This window comes from Cetorhinus maximus, chromosome 25 (assembly GCF_964194155.1).
Source record: "Cetorhinus maximus chromosome 25, sCetMax3.hap1.1, whole genome shotgun sequence".
NCBI lineage: Eukaryota > Metazoa > Chordata > Chondrichthyes > Lamniformes > Cetorhinidae > Cetorhinus > Cetorhinus maximus.
In genome coordinates, this window is record NC_135903.1 from 9,019,639 (window position 1) to 9,039,577 (window position 19,939).

Below are 19,939 nucleotides of genomic sequence, written 5' to 3' on the forward strand. Positions count from 1 at the left end.
TGTTAGAGTCTGTTATAAAGGATGTAATAGCGGAGCATTTAGAAATGCATAATATAATCAAGCAGAGTCAGCATGGCTTCATGAAGGGGAAATCATGCCTGACAGATTTATTAGAATTCTTTGAGGAGGTAACAAGCAGGATAGATAAAAGGGAACCAGTAGATGTAATATATTTGGATTTCCAAAAGGTGTTCGATAAGGTACTGCACATAAGGCTACTTAGTAAGGTAAGAGCCATGGTATTGGGGGTAGTATATTAGCATGGATAGAAGATTTGCTAATAGAAGACAGATTGTTGGGTTAAGGGGGGCGTTTTCAGGACGGCGACCTGTAATTAGTGGAGTGCCACAGAGATCACTGCTGGGGCTACAATTATTTACAATGTATATTAATGACTTGGATGAGGGAAGTGAATGTACTATTACCAAGTTTGCGGATGACACAAAAATAGGTGGGACGGCAAGTGGTGAGGATGACACAGTCTAAGAGGGATATAGACAGGTTAAGTGATTTGGCAAAAACTTGGCAGATGGAATATAATGTGAGAAAATGTGAGATTATGCACTTTGGCAGGAAGAATAGAGGAGCTGAATATTATTTAAATGGAGAAAGACTGCAGAAAACTGCAGCACAGAGGGATTTGGGGGTCCTTGTGCATGAATCACAAAAAGCTAGCATACGAGTTCAGCAGGTAATAGGGAAGGCAAGTGGGATGTTGGCCTTTATTTCAAAGGGAATGGAGCATAAAAATAGGGAAGTCTTGCTAAAACTATACAAGGCATTAGCCAGACCACATCGAGAATACTGTGAACAGTTTTGATGGCCTTATCTAAGGGAAGATATATTGCATTGGAGGCAGTCCAGGGAAGGTTCACTAGGTTGATCCCGGGTATGAAGGGATTTTCTTATGAGGAGAGGTTGAGTAGGTTGGGCCTGTACTCATTGGAGTTTAGAAGAATGAGAGGCAACCCATGTGACTGAAACATATAAGATTCTTAGGGGGCTTGACAGGGTAGATGCTGAGAGGTTGTTTCCCCTTGTGGGAGAGTGTAGGATCAAAGGGCATAACCTCAGAGTAAGGGGTCGCCTGTTTAAGACAGAGATGAAAAGGAATTTCTTCTCTCAGAGGGTAGTCAATCTGTGGAATTCTTTACCACAGAGGGCTGTAGAGGCTGGGCCGTTAAGTATATTCAAGACTGAGATAGACAGATTTTTAATCAGTAAGGGAATCAAGGATTATGGGGAAAAGGCAGGAAAGTGGAGTTGAAGATTATCAGATCAGCTATGATCTCATTGAATGGCGGTGCAGACTAGATGGACCAAATGGCCTACTTCTGCTCCTATGACTTATGGTCTTATATTCAGTGAGTGAATAACGTTGCAGCCATATCCTTGCCAAGAAATGGCAGAAATCCTGTTGTAACCTCCATGAGGCTACATTTCAAAAAATACTTCATTGGTTGAAAAGTGCTTTGGGACTTCCTGAGGTCATGAATGGTGCTATATGAATACAAGCCTTTCTTTTATGTCTAACCAGATAGTTGGTCAAAAAAGAGAACTATTAAAGAGTATGCTGGGAGAGCAAGAGCAGGAATTTGAGAAAGAATATCATTGTTGAGCAGGCTAAATTTAACAAACATACCCAACATCAAGGGGAAAGTGTTGATGCATTCATAAATGACCTATATAGACTTGCAGAGGACTGAGAGTATGGCAGCTTGAAAGATGAACTGATCAGAGAAAGAATCGTCGTGGGTGTTGGATGATGCCTTTGTCTGACCACTTACAGAAACCTTAGCAAAGACAATCCAACTGTGCATACAGGCTGGGGTGTGGAAACAGAATCGAGCTGTGGTTTGAGCTGTCAGGGAGGGCCCTATCCCAAAAGCAACTGACTCAGTAGGGTATGTCAAATATAAAAAAGGAAAAGCTGTCATAAAAAAGCAGGAGAGACAGGAAGAGCATCCATGAACAGTCCAAGCTAACTGTAATTGGTGTGGCAGGAAAAAGAGGTTGGATGCCATTTATATGGAAAGATAAGTCACTTCCAGGCTTTGTACTGTAGCAAGACATCTGTATAAAATATGCACAAAAGAAGGCCTTCGAAGGTGGCAAAATCCATAAAGCAGATGATATCCATGATATTGAGGTGCATTTCCTTGGAGAGATCCTGGAACCAAGTAGAAGCTACTGGAGTGCTGACACAAAACGCACTTTAAGTTAGACCCAGATGCAGCAATTTTGGTTCTTTTGGATGTTGAACAATGGTTGGAGAGAGACTCTCTTCAGCCATCATGCAAAATACTATATGGGCATGATAGAACTCAAGGTTATAGGAGAACTGAAGACAACCCTCCAATATCGAGAGAAGAAAATTACAGAGATATTGTATGTGATTCAGAACCAGAGTTACTCACTTTTTGAACAGGAAGTACTGACATTTTACCTGCCTGCTACCGCACTTAGTGCAAATCTGGGATGTTTCCGCCCAGAGTATGTTCTGGGAATGATGGATGCTTTTTCCCTTATCCCAGTGGCAAGGCCTGAACAAGGTGATGTAGCCCTTGTTGAAGAGATAGAAACCTTTTTAAAAATTCTTTCACGGGATGTGGGCATCGCTAGCTAGGTCAACATTTATTGCCCATCCTTAATTGTCTTTGAGAAGGCGGAGGTGAGCTGCCTCCTTGAACCGCTGTAGTCCATGTGGTGTAGGTACACCCACAGTGCTGTTAGGGAGAGAGGTCCAGGATTTTGGCCAAGCGACAGTGAAGGAACGGCGATATATTTCCAAGTCAGGATGGTGAGTGGCTTGGGGGGGAACTCCCAGGTGGTGGTGTTCCCATGTGCCTGCTGCCCTTGTCTTTCTAGATGGTCATGGGTTTGAAAGGTGCTGTCTATGAAGGCTTGGTGAGTTCCTGCAGTGCATCTTGTAGATGGTACACACTGCTGTTACTATGCGTTAGTGGTAGAGGGAGTGAATGTTTGTGGATGAGGTGCCAATCAAACAGGATGCTTTGTCCTGAATGGTGTTGAGCTTCTTGAGTGTTGTTGGAGCTGCACTCATCCAGGCAAGTGGGGAGTATTCCATCACACTCCTGACTTGTGCCTTGTAGATGGTGAACAGGCTTTGGGGAGTCAGGACGTGAGTTACTCTCTGATCAATGGTAACCCCAGGATGTTGATAGTGGGAAATTCAGCAATGGTAATGCCATTGCACATCAAGGGGCGATGGTAGATTCTCTCTTGTTGAAGATGATCATTGCCTGTCACTTGTGTAGCACAAATGTTACTTGCCACTTGTCACCCAAGCCTGGATATTGTCCAGGTCTTGCTACATTTGGACATGGGCTGCTTCAGTATCTGAGGACTCACGAATGTTGCTGAACATTATGCAATCATCAGTGAACATCCCCACTTCTCACCTTATGATGAAAGGAAGATCATTGATGAAGCAGCTGAAGATGTTTGGGCCGAGGACACAACCCTGAAGAATTCCTTCAGTGATGTCCTGGAACTGAGATGATTGACCTCCAACAATCACAACCATCTTCCTTTGTGCTAGATATTACTCCAACCAGCAGAGAGTTTTCCCCCTGATTCCCATTGACTCCAGTTTTGCTAGGGCTCCTTGACACTCTGTCAAATGTTGCCTTGATGTCAAGAGCAGTCATTCTAACCTCACCTCTGGAGTTCAGCTCTTTTGTCCATGTTTGAATCAAGGCCGTATTGAGATCAGGAACTGAGTGACCCTGGCAGAACCCAAACTGAGCATCAGTGAGCAGGTTATTGCTAAGCAAGTGTTGCTTGATAGCACTGTTGATGACCCCTTCCATCACTTTACTGATGATGGAGAGTAGATTGATGGGGCGGTAATTGGCTGGGTTGGATCTGTCCTGCTTTTTGTGTACAGAACATACCTGGTCAATTTTCCACATTGCATGGTAGATGCCAGTGTTGTAGCTATACTGGAATAGCTTGGCTAGGGGCATGGCAAGTTCTGGAGCACAAGTCTTCAGTACTATTACCAGAATATTGTCAGGGCCCATAGCCTTTGCAGTATCCAGTGCCTTTAACCGTTCCTTGATATCACGTGGAATGAATCAAATTGGCTGAAGTCTGTGATGCTGGGGACCTCCTTGCATTAACAGCAACCACAACTCTACCAGCAACAACTCAGCAACTGAACAAAAACAGAGATGCACAGAAACCTGATGAGGAATGTGCTCAGGTCAAAGATTACTGCATCAAAGAATGGCCAGCATTCATATCACACGATCCCATTCTCAGACAATACAGTGAACAGAGTGGATACCTTAGTGTAGTTGATGATTTACTCATCTGTGACAAGGGATTGATCATCCCGAGAGTTCTGAGACTCAATAAACTGCAACAACTGCACCAAGGACAATTAGGCATCACAAAATATCGAGCCAGAGCAAGGTATTCCATTTGATGACCAAGTCGCTCAAAGTTGCTGGAAGAAAAGATATCAAACTGCATTACTTGTGCTATTCATCATCAGGAGCCAAGAGAACAGTTGATGTCATCTTTCTTCCCATCATGACCATGGGAACATCTTGGGATGGACCTCTTTGAATACATAGATGTTTTTGATTGTAGTAGATCACTACTCCAGATGGATAGAAGTCAAGCAACCACAGGGTTCACACTTCTGAGGCAGTAATTACATCACTAAAGGAGATGTTTGCAACACATGGAATCCCAGACCTTGTAACCTCATTCATCAACAATCCAGATGGCAACCTGACTGGTGAACCTGAGTCATCTGCTAATTCCTCTCCTGTCCAGCAGAGTCTGAAAGACCATCTGCTTGACTCATACCCCAATCCCCTACAAAGATGAGGATCTGTTCTGATAGATCCATGAAACCACCACAGCGGGTGTCCATATAAGATGAATGGAGGAAAGAAGGGGAGCTAAGAAAAAAACAAGATTAAGGACTGCAACACACCAGAGTTTAAAGTTATGGATTGTTTGATCTTTGCAATGTAGAAATGGAAATCAGAGACTTGGGGGGAGTAGTAGTTTAATGGGTTAATTCTAACTGTTTAATATGTTAATCAGATATTGTGTACAGCATCACAGGAAGTGATGCAACATTACATGATTTGCTCTCATGCAGCATTGTGGAAGATGTAGTCAGAGCAGTAAGGTGTGTTCCAATAAAGCTTGTATTTTATAGACCTTTGCATTCTGTATTAGTTGAACAACATTAAGAATATTATAATTGTCACTGCTTCTCAATCAGTTATTAATGTTTAGAATACTAATGTTTGGACTCATACTGAGTCACCTTATCAAATATTTCTGACTTTCACTGTTTCTTTGAGCTTGTCGTGATAGTGATTACAATCCCATTGTATTGATTATAGGTGTGTTCCAGTGAGACAGGTTGCTAATGGGTTGAATTGAATGGAGGCATGTTAGTGAATCATATTACACTTCCATTGATTTTAGTGATGTTTTAAACTTCAACCTTTCAATTGAGTTGAACTGCATTATAGTAAGATGGTTTGCAAACAATAAGTGGAATAAAAACAGGAAATGCTGGAAATACTCAGCGAATCAGATAGCATCTGGGGAGGGAGAAACAGCGTTACCGGTTCAGATCAATGACCTCAGAGTACTGATGAAAGGTGTTTGATCTGAAACGTTAACTCTGGTTTTCTCCCTCTACAGATGCTGCCAGATCTGTTGACTATTTTAAGTATTTTCCATATTCATTTCTGATTTCCATTTTCTGCAGTATTTTGGGTTTGTATACGTTGCAAGGAGCTGTTACAGTGAGATTTCAAAGCCATTAAAATGAATGCAGCTGTGTTCGTGAGATTACAATTCCATTAAACTGAATGGATCTGTGTTAGAGTGAGATTACAATCCCATTAAACTGAGTGGATCTGTGTTAGAGTGAGATTACAGTCCCATTAAACTGAGTGGATCTGTGTTAGAGTGAGATTACAATCCCATTAAACTGAATGGATCTGTTACAAATTTATTGAATCGTATGGAATTGTGTTAATTTAATTACGAGATATCCAGAAACAGATTACACTTATATCTGCAGTCCAACAAAAAAATACAAGAGAATCTAGACTGTTCTGCAGTCTGCAGGGTAGTGTTGCTATCACAGTGATTGACAGCTGATTCTGTGTTCAGCCATCCACTGGGAGAACAGTCGTCACAAATTTCATTGGAGCCACTTGTAACTGGGTCTGAATATTTTGAATTATTATGCCACAGGGGAGACGCGAGATTGGATGATTCTATTTTACAGATCCAACAGTGTTAAGATGGAACTGAATCGGATGAATTACTAATGACCATTAGGGCTAGTGGCAAGGATCATGCTAAGTGATGGATGTGAGAGGTAATGTGTGTGCAGATTGGAGGGTGAGGCTGGATTTCAGCTCCACTCTGATGTCTGTGCAATCGCACACTAATATATCTCACACAGGAACAGAGTCAGCTTCCAATTAACGGTGAACCTCCCATGCCAGGCTCATTGAGGGTCCCATGGATAACCCATGGAACAGATCAGTGAGACAGGCAGCTGTAGAATGAATAACTGCTGTATGGCATTGAGTGAATAGCCTGCATTGAGGTGTGAGAGAGCGTGTTGCTGTTACTTGCTCAGATTTGTAACATTTTTTTTTATTAAAAAGAGATCCAGAATTTAAAGGGACTCTCGAAATGTAAGCCAATTTTCACAGAATCCAGGTAACATCTTAAAAGGGTGTTGTCTTCTGCAGAGTAGGAAATGCTCAAGAAGGGGTGAAATCCAATATTAGCAAGCTGCGAAAGATGTATCGCCTGTAGGTGATTTATGCTACTGCATCATCAGTGGAGAAAAGAGAGGACTGACAATTGCTGTGGCAAGAAATTACAACCCTTTTTAAAAAAAAAACTTGTTTTTTTCCCCTTGGCAACAAATGCTGAAATTAAAAAAATTAAATTATGAGGGTATGGAGACCAGGCTTGTATTCCCTTGAATGTACAGAATCACAGAATTGTTACAGCACAGGAAGCCATTCAGCCCATCGTGTCTGCACCAGCTCTCAATCAGCAATTCACTTAGTGCCATTCTCCTGCCTTCTTCCCGTAGCCCTGCACATTCTTCCTTTTCAGATAACAGTCTAATTCCCTTTTGAAACCTCGACTGAACCTACCTCCACCACACTCTCTGGCAGTGCATTTCAGCTCCTAACAACTCACTGCGTGAGAATGTTTTTCCTCATGTCGCCATTGCTTCTTTTGCCAATTATCTTAAATCTGTGCCCTCTTGTTCTTGATCCTTTCACAAGTGGGAACGGTTTCACCTTACCTACTCTGTCCAGACCCTTCATAATTTTGAATACCTCTATCAAATCCCCTCTCAGTCTTCACTTCTCCAAGGAAAACAGTCCCAGCTTCTCCAATCTATCTTTGTTACTGTGGTTCCAGGGATGAGGAACTTTTCTCATGGATCTTTTTTGCACTCTCTCTAATGCCTTCACATCTTTCCTAATATGCAGTGCCCAGAAATGCAAAATTCATCTGAGGCCAAACTAGTGTTTTATACAAGTTTAATATAGCCTCCTTGCTCTTGTACTCTATGACCCTATCAATAAAACCTAAGATACAATATTCTTTAATAACTGTTCTCTCAACCTCTTCTGCCACCTTCAATGACTTATGCACATACACACAGAAGTCCCTCTGCTCCTGCACCCACTTGTTAGAAATGGGGGAAAAGGTGGTTTAATTGTATTCAAGCAACGAAGAGGCTTGTTTGCTTTCTAATTGGCTTTGGAAAGCAGAGTGCTAAGAGGATGGACTTGTTGGGTGACCAATGGCAGCAACTTGGAGTGGGGTGGTTGAAGATGGAATGTCGTGATGAAATTTCACAGAATAGGTGCAGCCAGAGTTCGTGATCCTATCCTTGCTATTTCAACCCTATTCATGAGTAACTGTTACTCACTTACTCATTGTGTGGTAACCCATTTTCATCTGAATTAGATTCCATCTGCCACTCTTCAGCCCATTTATAGCTTTTATTTAGCTTGTTCTGTAATTTCTTAGGTACCTCATCAAAATTGACTGTGCCCCTGGTTTAAAATTCTCTGGCCAATTTTCCATTTCTGAACCCAACTTGTTAATGTAAATTAATAACAATGGGGTTCACAGTTCTGATCTCTGGGATACTCTGCTTAGTACAACCCTGACATCACTGCCCTAACAAGTATCTACTGCCTCTGACTCTTCAGCCAATTTCTTATCCCAGATGGTATTATTATTGTTGAGTTACTCCAGTCTCTGGACTGAATACTTTGGAATGCTTCAATCCATTATCTCGGTTCACTGGTTGTAGAGGAACTGAAGTTGATGGGCTGAACCCTCAATGTGTAACATTGCACTGTTGTTGTGCCTAACAAGCCAGATACAGACCTTGATCTTGGTCATAGACAATGATGGGCCTGATGGGCAGTGTATGGTGTTGCTGGTGATTGGTTGGGAAGCTGTTAATGACTCATGCTTCCTATCTCCCGCATCATCCTGTTGTGAACAGTTTGATAGTTTTCTTTCTGTCCTCTCTGTAAGGTTTTTCTTTAATGACCAGGCTGTGTGGACACCCACTGGCTTTATGCCAGTGTTACCAATGAAATCTTTGGGTAAACAATGTTTTTAAATTGATGCTGGGCAATGATTAGCGAAGTAGAGGGGTGTGGGCAATGCATGGCATGGGGAGCAACAGGACAGGGAGATTCAGTGACTGTTGTTGGGGATGAATGAGGATCAAAGAAAGAATGAGAAAGGAAGACTTGCATTTCTGTAGCACCTTTCACAGCCATAGGATAGCCCAAAGTGCTGGAATGAAGTACTTTTGAACTGTGGTCATTGTGATGTGGGGAATGCAACAATCAATTTGTGCACAGCAAGCTCCCACAAGCAATAATTGGGAAATGGTGGCATAGTAATTCTGGACTGGTAATTCAAGACCCAGGCTGATCCTTTGGGGACAGGGGTTCAAATCCCACCACAACAGCTGGTGGAATTAATTTCAAATAATAAATCTAGTATGATAAAGCTAATCTCAGTAATGATGACCACAACTATCACTGTTTGTTGTAAAAACCCATCTGGCTCACTAATGTCCTTTAGGGAAGGAAATCTGCCATCTGGTCTGGCCTACATGTGACTCCAGACCCACAGCAATGTGGTTGACACTTAACTGCCCTCTGAAATGGCCTAGCAAGTTGCTCAGTTCAACAGCAAATAGGAATGGGCAACAAATATTTGACTTGCCAGTGACACCCACATCCCATGAAACAATAAAGAAAAAAAATGAAATAAATGACCAGATAATCCATTGAGGGATAAATATAGAGCAGGTAAATTCCTCCATTTTTCTTTGGTCTATGGGTTCTTATACATCCACCTGAGGAGGCAGATGGGCCTTGGTGTCCCGTCTAGTCTGAAATGCAGAGATCCAATAATATGACAGAGCTGTTTCTCCTCTTTTCAAAGTTATGCTGAAATATGTCCAAACATCCTTGCTATTTTACAACACTTACGTATAAAGTGTATAAAAGTGGCCCTGTGGGATCAAATTCAAAGAGAAGCCACCATGTTCTCTTTTAACTATCATCCTGCTGCCACTCTAGATCCAAACCCAAGTCCTGTAATTTCTATTGTCCATGAGGAGGCTGTCATCTTTCAGCGTCATATTTATATACGCTAGTTCCCAAATCGCATTGCCATGGAAATAGATTTTCCCTATTTATGTCAAAAATTCCCATCATTTCAACATCATGAGATCTCTTTCTTGATCTTGACAAAAACAGAAAATGCTGGAAGCACTCCAGTCAGGCAGCATCTGTGGAGAAAGAAACGGAGTTAATGTTTCAGGTCGATAGCCTTTCATCAGGACTCTTATCCTTCTCTGCTTTAATAAGAGTCTCAGTTTCTCCTTCTGTAAAGTCTCTCGCCCTCAGCATCTTTTAATCAAACTCAACCTCTTCATGTTGTCGACATCTTTCCAAGAGTAAGGCATCCAAAGCTGGCTGCAATATTCTACACAATGATTTGTAGAAGCTTGACATTATAACAACAACTTGCATTTATATCACACCTCTAGTGTGGTACAATATTCCAAGGTTCTTCAGAGGAGCGTAATAAGACAGAAACTGACACCAAGCTTTGGTCAAAGAGGCTTTAAGAAGTATCTTAAAGGAGGGGAGAAAGAGTCAGAGAGCTTTACTGCTCTCGTGTTCCTGTTACTTAATGAAATTCTAATAGCTAGTGGATGCTTTATTAAATCTCAGGCATTGAATGTCCTGAAGCTGCACATTATTTCACTAATTGTCTTAATCCATCCCCTTAATATCAACTGTTGATTGAGCATTGTTATGAGCTGAAAGGTGTTCTGCAAGCAGCGTAGAAGAAACCTAAATGAGGAGTTTTGAACCTCTTCATCATTTCTTCGTCCCCTCCTACTGGTCTCTTGTCTTGCTGCAGATGTTGTAATCCCACAAACAGCAATGTGATAATGAATCATATAATTTATTTTTTGTGCTGTTAAATGAGGGATAAATATTGGCCAGGACACCAGGGATAACTCCAGTGCTCTTCTTCGCCATGGAATCTTTTACATCCACCTGAGAGGATAGACAAGGCCTCAGTTTAACATTCCATCCAAAAACTGGCACCTCCAATAAGTGCAGCACTGGTGTATCAGCCAAGGGTTTTTGTGCTCACATCCTGGAGTGGGACTTGAACCCACAACCTTCTGGCTAAGAGGCAAGGGTGCTACCAACTCACTCACAGCTAGCACAAACTTTAACTCTTATAAGTACCTTAGAGCGTCACTTAAATGGCTCAACGCACTTTGTGTGCAGTTAATTCCTCTGTTGCAGTAGTTAATTAACCAAATATAGCAGCCATATGGCAAACAGCAAGATACTGCTAAGACTAGTGAGTTGAATAACGAATTACATTGTTTTTGTACTGTTAGCTGAGGGAGGAGTGTATTAACCAGCGCACCAGGTGATTGCATCAGTCAGTGACGAGACCAACACTAATATTGATTGTCAACTCGATCCTTTGACTCAGAAGTTTGTGAATTCAAGTCCCATTCCAAGGTTTGAGCATGACATAATCTAAGATGTGTTAGCAATTCAATGCAGTACTGACAAGTCTTTCAGCTCAATGATAAAGATCCCAAAACACCATTGAAAGAAGAGCATGCAGTTCTCTTAGCATCCTGGCCCACTTTTCTCCCTCAACCAACAACACCAAAAACAGATTAATGCATTTTATTTGCTGTTTGCGGCACCTTGCCGTGTGCAGATTAGCTGCTGCATTTGGCTACTCAACAGGAGTGGCTGTACATCAAAAAATAATTGACTGGATTTTGAAGTACTTGAGAAATCCTGAGGATGTTAGGAGGCACAAAGATGTCAATTAATCTCAGGGTTAATGGTATCAAAACCCCATAATGCCCCTAATAGCAACATGCTTCTGACTACCATACTATTGTGTAACATGCCACAAGACCTATTGTTTCCCCAATGCAGTTCTGTATTGTGGATTTTCCTGTGTGCTATCTGAGAGTCAGGCAGGGCTATAGTGAGGGACCCATCTATTGGAATAATGCACATTGATGGATTTTAGTTCAAATACAATATTGCTTCACTCCCATTCTTAGGTTTAAACAGAATAGTTTTTTTTATCATTCACCCTGTTGTGAGAATTGCTGCTAATTGCTCTTTGCTGTTTTTGAACTGACAAGTCTGTGTAATTATAGCTATAGCTTTCTCAATTATTTGTGCTCTGCACCTTCAAACAGCAGTGTGTTTGAGTTCAGCCCTGCACAAGAGGCAATGGAAGTGACAGACAGGCTGCATGTTTACATCAGTCGAAGAATAGAACAACATGGTTTCAGGTTGGTCTATTCTGCACAGCCCAGGGCTACCTCCTGATTAATGTAATGTGATACATTACCAAATATACTTGTGTATAAGGCAATCAGCCAGCCAACTACCCATGCTAGTTCCCAACCTGTGGCCCACACACAAGGCATATGATCACTTACCCAGAGTGCAGGAGATTTGATTTTAGTGCATGTTTACTGACCAGCCTATTGCCATCCCAACATAAATATAGAGGAATGAGAAGGTGAGTATTTTAATAGTGGGGAGTGGTGCTGGAGAGTTGAGAATGGATAGGAGGTCACAGCCAGCCCAACAACAAGTCATTGCAATCCGAGAAAGAGCCATCCCACTACCACCTGTAAACTTTAGTTCATCCAGAACTCTGTTGCCTATATCTGAATATATTTGGTCCTGTTCACCTATCACCCCTGTGCTTGCTGGCCGACAATGGTTCCTGCATTGTGTTCGAGCAGCACTAGTGGGGTAGTGTAGAGTAATGGGAAGTAATAGGGAGGATTTCTGGGTGTTAAAGTTAGAGGGGAGAATCTGGGGGGAAGCCTGGAGGGTTAGAGGAAGAAGAGAGAAACTAAGCACAACACTTGGAGGAATGGAGAGTGACAGGCAATGCAGGCAGGGTGGGGGGAATGGAGGAAGGGTAGGATGGGACAGAGTCTAGCAAAAGAGCTCACTGCAGAGCATGGAGTAGCCAAGTGTGGTTTGTACGGGGTGGGGGGGAGGGGTGGGTGGTAAGGAGGGCACATTGATGTAATTGAGGTAAAGAGAATGTCACTAAAGAGACGGGGAAGAGCAGGGAAAAGAGAATATCAACATGAACAGGAGTGGGAGAAAAGTGGTAGTTTGGAGAGAAGGGATGAAACAGCAGCAGTAGATTGGGGGCGGTATAGTGTCTATGGGAACATGGGGAGGGGTACTGGAGGGGATGAGTGTCTATGGGAACATGAGGGTGGGTAGATTGTCTATGGAAACAGCATTTGGGCAGATTTTACACAAATTGCTGTCCAGAGTTTTGACTGGAATTGTTTGGAATCCCTATTTGCTATTATGTTATTTAAAAAGCTCTCCCAGTCATGGATTATATGCGGCAGAATGAAGCTAGTTTTAAATATAAAGAAAAATAATCCATTTCCAAAGGGCAAAAGGCATCATTTTCAAAGTGAGCCAATCCTTCTATTCCCCAGACAATTGCAACACTCACCTTCATTGTCAACCCAAATACTGGGAAATGCACCCAATACTTTGATTAGATAATGCCTGATCTGGTTTTGACAAATAGCAGATAAGCCTTAAGGGGTTGAATGGCCTATTACCGTTCCTATAGCACCCATAATTCAGGGGAAGGACTTTTTATTCATTCACAGGCATCTCTGGCAAGACCAGCATTTATTGCCCATCCCTAATTACCCTTGATAGCCTTCTTGAACCTCTTCAGTCCACGTAGTGTAGGTATACCCACAGTGCTGTTAGAAAGGGGGCTCTAGGTTTTTTGACCCAGTGACAGTGAAGGAACAATGATATAGTTCCAAGACAGGATGGTGTGTGACTTGGAGGGGAACTTGCAAGTGGTGGCGGTTTCATGATTCTGCTGCCCTTGTCCTCCTCAGCAGTAGAGAATTTTAAAATCTAGACGTTGCTTAGCCAGGAGCCAATGTAGGTAAGTGAGCACATAGGGTGATGATGAATGGGACTTGGAGTTAGGATTCAGGCAGCAGAGTATGCTAACACACCGAGGAGGACTGCAGCCAAAGACAGAACACAAGAACATAAGGAATTGGAGCAAGGGTAGGTCATTACTCTGCTATTCAATAAGGCCCTGGTTGATCTTTTACCTCAACGCCACTTTCACCCTATCCCCATAGCTTTTGATTCCCTTAGTGTCCAAAAAATCTATTGATCTCAGTCTCGAATATTTTCATCAACTGAGCATCCACAGCCCTATGGGGTAGAGAATTGCCAAGATTCACAACCCTCTTAAGTTCACAAATAATCAGGTTCCTCATTTTAAACAGATTCATGTACAGCTCAGTTAGAAATACCATTAGCAAGTAAGAAAGCTTAGAATTTGTCCTGCAACAGGAAACTATCCAGCAGACCTTTCTACCCAGAAGAGATTTAACATAAAATAAAAATCACAGAATTGTTACGTTGTAGGAGGCCATTCAGCCCATCATGTCTGCACCGGCTCTCTGAGCATTTTAACTTAGTGCCAATCTCTTGCCGTTTCCCCGTCACACTGCACATTGTTTCTATTTAAAGCTGGGGATCTGAATTCAGGGGAGAAACAGTGGAACTACACAGCAGGTCAGTCAGTGTCTGAGATAGCAAACATAAATAAAGAATTCCACCTGAAGTATTAACCTCTCAGATTCCTTTCCTAGACCTGCTGTGTAATTTCAGCATCTTCTGCCTTTTCCTGCATTTCCTCTCCATAGGACGGTTTAATTAATGTGAAATCTCTGAATATTTAAGGATGTAGTTACTGTGTTGATCTGCCTGCTGGGAGAATGACAGAACAGCAGGAATGTTCGAAGCTGCTTGCTGCATTGTGTCAGCGCTTCATGCGCACGTGAAAACAGCAGATCTGCAAACCTGTTGTCAGTCAGAGCAGATGTATACGCTGGAGAAATTCACAAGGCTTTGTCTCTAAATAATACAGGCTCTTGATCTCTGCTTGCAGCGAAATCCTGAAAGGGATCTAGTTGATAAAACATCCTGTTCAAAATCAGAAATCCTGATGGCACGAGGATATTAAAAACTTGCATTTATGTAGCGCCTTTCACAACCTCAGGATGTCCCAAAGTGCTTTACAGACAATGAAGAACCTTTGAAGTGTAGTCATTTTTTTTTTTTTTGTAAAAATATACTTTATTCATAAAAATCTTCAATCACATTCAAAACCATTTCAAAAACAACATTACAAGGGTACAATCCAGGTTAAACTTTTACAAAATGTATCACCAGGTGCATCAGTACAAACAATATTACAGTCATTTACAGCCTTTCATTTTGATCTGTACAGCCCGAGGGGCTCTAAACAGTTCCCAGTCTCTCGGTGCGCTGTGGTAGAAAGGTCTTAGACAGCGACCCTTCCCCATTGCGCCTTTGCGGCAGCTGCCCCAAGCTTTAGTGCGTCCCTCAGCACGTAGTCCTGGACTTTGGATTGTGCCAGTCCGCAACAATCGGTCGGGGACAACTCTTTGTGCTGGAAGACCAACAAGTTTCGGGCAGACCAAAGCGCGTCTTTCACCGAGTTGATGATCCTCCAGCTGCAGTTGATGTTTGTCTCGGTGTGTGTCCCTGGGAACAGCCCGTAGAGCACAGAGTCCTGTGTCACAGAACTGCTTGAAGTGTAGTCATTGCTGTAATGTAAGCAATGCAGGAGCCAGTTTGCACACAGCAAGCTCCCACTAACAGCAATGTAGTAGTGGCCACATAACCTTTTTGTTAATGTTGTTGGTTTTAATATTGGCCAGAACACTGGGAAGAACTCCCCTGCTCTTCTTCAAAGCAGTGCCATGTGGTCTTTTACATCCACCCAGAGCTTTGATTTAAAGTCCCACCTGAAAGACACTGGGAGAGGTCACCACGATTTTGTATTCAGCTGGACTGGGACTTGAATCCACACCTTCTGACTCGGAGGCAAGAGTGCTACCAACTGAGGCTGACACTGAAGCTCATTTCCCACCCTCAGGAGGTACTGAAGTACTTCACAACCAGTGGAGTACTTTTGAAGCACAGTAACTGTTGTATTGTACAAATTTTTAAGACCAGGCAAAGGCCATTGGGGGCAGTCAATAGATCTGCCCCGCCACATCTCTCTATCCCTCCTTCAGAGGAATGCATCTAATTATCTTTAAAATCAATTTTGCTGCCCATTTGACCAGACTTCCATGTTAACATATTCCCCAGCTCATTAGTCTATGGGTGACAAAGTTGACTCTGACTTGCCCTTATTAATTCCTAACTTTTGTTTATTTGTGTCGTCCAGTACTGAACCCTTCACCATAATAGACAATCATCTTATTCCCATAATTCATGGCCAAACCCCTTCTTTGGCTTGTTGTGATCACCAAGGTATGTCTGTCTATTTTCTTTTCAAACCAGTACAATGATAATTGGAATCTCACAGGGTGTTTGCTGCACAGAAACATTCAGCTCAACTGGTCCTTGTGTTTATGCTCCACACGAACCTCCACCTAACCCTCTTTATCTAACCCCCATCAACATATCCTTCTGTTCCTTTGTCCTTCATGTGCTTATCTGGCTTCTCCTTGAATGCATCAATGCTGTTCACCTCAAACACGCTCTGTGATAGCGAGTTCCATAATGTCTCACCACACTCTAGGTAAAGAAGTTTCTCTTGAATTCCCGATTGGATTTACTATTGATGACAACTAGTTCTGGTCTCACCTACAAGTGGAAACAATGTCTCTACATCTACCTTATCAAACCCTTCCATAATCTTTAAGACCTCTATTCTATCACCTCCCAGTATTTTTTCCTAGAGAAAAGATCCCCACGCTGATCATTTTATTCTCTGATAGATTTGACTACTCATTTCTGCTATATTGCTGAAAAGAGAGACATGTTGCCGAAGCTTTTCATCTTGCACTCATCAGGACAAACACAAGAATGCCAAATTTCAAATAATCACAACTTATACTACAGGAGAAAAGGGTGCTGACTGGTTGGCATGTCGACTCCGATTGGCTGAGGCATTACGATGAAGAAAGCAACAGGGAACTATAGCTCCCCAAGAACCCGGGTAATTCAAAGGCTCAAGGCTTGAACATGATTCTTTTGTTTGTGGAGAACGGGTTCCTGCATATGAATGTATGTCATTTCTAGTAAGCATAAATGAACCACGCTACGAGCTCGACTGATTTTCTTAAATTGGTTGTTAGTGTAGCTACAAGTGCACTCAGGATTGTTCAGCGAGTGCTGCCCAATCACAGGATCACATCTAACAGTAGACATTATGTTTTGGGTTTTACAAGCGCGGGCTGGTTGAGTGTGGTCTGTACTCTGCCTATTACGAGCAACCAAAGGACCTTGCTGTATGATTCGATCAGCCAATCACTGGGATGTACGGCCTAAGTACCTGACATCATACCAGCACTGAAATTCATACACAACGTTGTTCAATTGTGTGGTAGGTTGCCTTCTCCATGGCAATGCTATGGCCAATCAGAGTCAAATTGCCAACCAATCAGCACCCTTTTCTACTGTAGCATAAATTGTTGTGATCGTTTAAAATTCAGCATTCTTGTATTCGTCCTGATCAGTACATGATGTCTCTCATTTGAGCAATATTCAAGTTCTGTACTACCAAGCAACTGTTTGTAATTCTGTTATAATTCGAGTAAATCTCATTCTAGCCCTCTCCAGTGTCTCTGTATCTTTTTTATAATACGGAGACCAGGACTGTAGGCAGTGCTTCAATACAAATTTAATAACACTTCTCTAAGTTTCAACCTCATCCCTCTAGAAATTAGCCCGTGTATTTTTTGCTTTCTTTAATAGCTTTATTAAACAGCACCTCTACATTTTGTGAGCTGTACTGCATATCCCTCTGTTCCTCTAGCCCAATTTGGACAGGATGAGTTCATTGTTAGAATTTTTGCCCCAGATTAGTTGGTTTTTACCCTGTGCCCACCTCCCCTCCCCAAAAGAGTTGGTAAGTTTTCAACCAAGTTCAAAAGTAAACCCATGGAGAGGGCAGCATTGGACAAATATCTTCCTTTCTCCTAAGTCCCTGGCACCAAAGACCTCCTGAGCTTAGATAAAATAATCCAGCAGAGGCCAGTGCTTGAATTTGGGGTTATTCACATCTGCATGGCTCAGCTATTCATTAAATTAACTCACTTGGCCATCAGGGGAGAACTTTCAAACACACAAGATAAAAATGCCAATGCTGTCTGTTAAAATGATGTTTTTTGGTGAGGAGGTAGGCATTCTCTACATCGAAGTACTTATTCGAAGGAATGCTGAGCTGCCTGGAGAATCCTCCAGAGATTATGTTATTATACAAAGGGCAATGTAACAAAAGCTGGCTGTCTTAGTTTTCATTGTTGTCATACTAAAAGGAAAGCTAAACAACAGAATAATGTATTCAGCAAGGATTAACAGTCCCATCGCCCACATAAACTGGATATTGCCTTCTCTGAAGCAGGCATCTGTCATCTCTGTAACTCTCTGTGAATAAAAAGGGCTAATTTGCCAAATATCAATCCATCAGCCCTTGGGCCACTGAAATGATGGAAAGAGTATTCCTATTGCACATTATTACAGAACCGAGGTTGCTTTACCAGTCTAGAGGGGCAATACCTTGCTTCTATCATGTTCAAATGCAGTCAGTGTTTATTATCCCCTCGGGTTAAGTCCTTACATAAAGGGAGCGATCTCTCAATGAGATGAGTAGGATCTGCAATGTGACACCAATGAGCATTAAACTTTTCACCAATGGCAGCTGCCATTTTTTAAATGCATATTTTCACGATTTTCTATCTAAGTCAAAACAAAATATTCCACTTTCTAGGTTTAAATGTGTGAGCGGCGCATTACTGAGATATAAACCATAAAGTAAGAACTTGCATTTCTATAGCACCTTTCACAACCTCAGCATGTCCCACAGGGCTTTACAGCCAATGAAGTACTTCTTTTGAAGTGTACTTACTGTTGTGCTCAGTTAGTGGGCACAGCTATTTCGAAGCAAGAAAAACTTGCATTTATATAACATCTTTCTCAACCACTGGATGTCTCAAAGCTCTTGAAATATAGGGAACACAGCCAATTTGCACACAGCAACTCACACACACACACTCTCACTCACACACAGACTCTCACTCATGCACAGTCTCGTTCACATACACAGACTCTCGCTCACACACACTCACTCTCGGTCACACACACACATATATAATTTATGTATATATATATATTATTTTCACCCTCGGTGTATGTCATTTCAGCGTTGAACGTCATCTGTGGCTTTAGAGGCAGATTCTTGATTGGCAGACCCTTCCTTCAAGGGAGGCCTTCTTTTCCACAATCTGGTCATTTCTTTTGCCCTCTACTTTTTCCATGCCCTTCCTGGCTGCTTGTCTCCAGGCCCTCCCATCAGCAGTGAGAACTTCCCATGCATTGACTCCAGTCCTGGTCAACTTGAAGGTGTCGCTGGGTCAAAATCCTGGAGCTTGTTCCCTAACAACACTGTGGGTGTACCTACCCCAAATGGACTTCAGTGATTCAAAAAGGCAGCTCACCATCTCAAGGGCAATTAGTGATGGACAATAAATGTTGGCCTAGCCAGTGACCCTCACATCCCGTGAACGAATGTAAAAAATGCATACAATGATTTTGAATCCTGGGATGCTACAAGGATTTAAGAAGAAATCAAGAAAGCAACAGGCCAGCAGCAACCAAATCAGCCCCCTTGAAGACAAAGACATGGATGATCTTTACTGAACCTAGCAAGCACATAGAAAGGTGAGTGGAACACTCCCTCAAATTCTACACAACGGAGAATGTTGTCAGAGGCGAGGATCTCACTGCCGTTCCAGACTTTCCTGTCATAAAGGAACTGGACAGTGAGCCCATTATCGTACAAGGCCATTGACCATCTTGCCAGTGGGAAAGCCCCAGGAGCAATGGCCTTCCACCTGAAAGCTCCCACAAATAATTGTGATAATGACCAGATTCTTTTACTGATGTTGATTGAAGGATAACTATTGACCAAAATGCCAAGGATAGCTCCCCTGCTCTCCTTTGAAACAGCATCATTAGATTTTATACATCCACCTGAGAGGGCTGGTGGGCCTTGGTTTAACATCTCATCTGAAACACAGCACCTCCAACAAGGTAGCACTCCCTCAGTACTGCATTGGAGTGTAAGCCTTGACTTTTGGGCTCAAGCTCTGGAATGGGACTTGAACTCTCAGCACTGTAACTCAAAGGCGAGAGTTCTACCCACTGCGCTACAGCTGTCACGA

General features: G+C 42.3%; 1 protein-coding gene and 1 long non-coding RNA gene across 11 annotated transcripts in view; one reads left to right on the forward strand and one right to left on the reverse strand.

Moving 5' to 3' along the window:
- The window catches only part of srcin1a (SRC kinase signaling inhibitor 1a), a 382,976-nt gene that overhangs the window by 213,102 nt on the left and 149,935 nt on the right, over positions 1-19,939 (forward strand). The window lies entirely within an intron of this gene.
- On the reverse strand, positions 9,800-19,722 carry LOC144667864 (uncharacterized). The gene is made up of 2 exons (XR_013573388.1): positions 18,899-19,722; positions 9,800-9,874 (listed from the first exon to the last, which is right to left on the reverse strand). It is a non-coding gene; the product is annotated as an uncharacterized LOC144667864 (long non-coding RNA).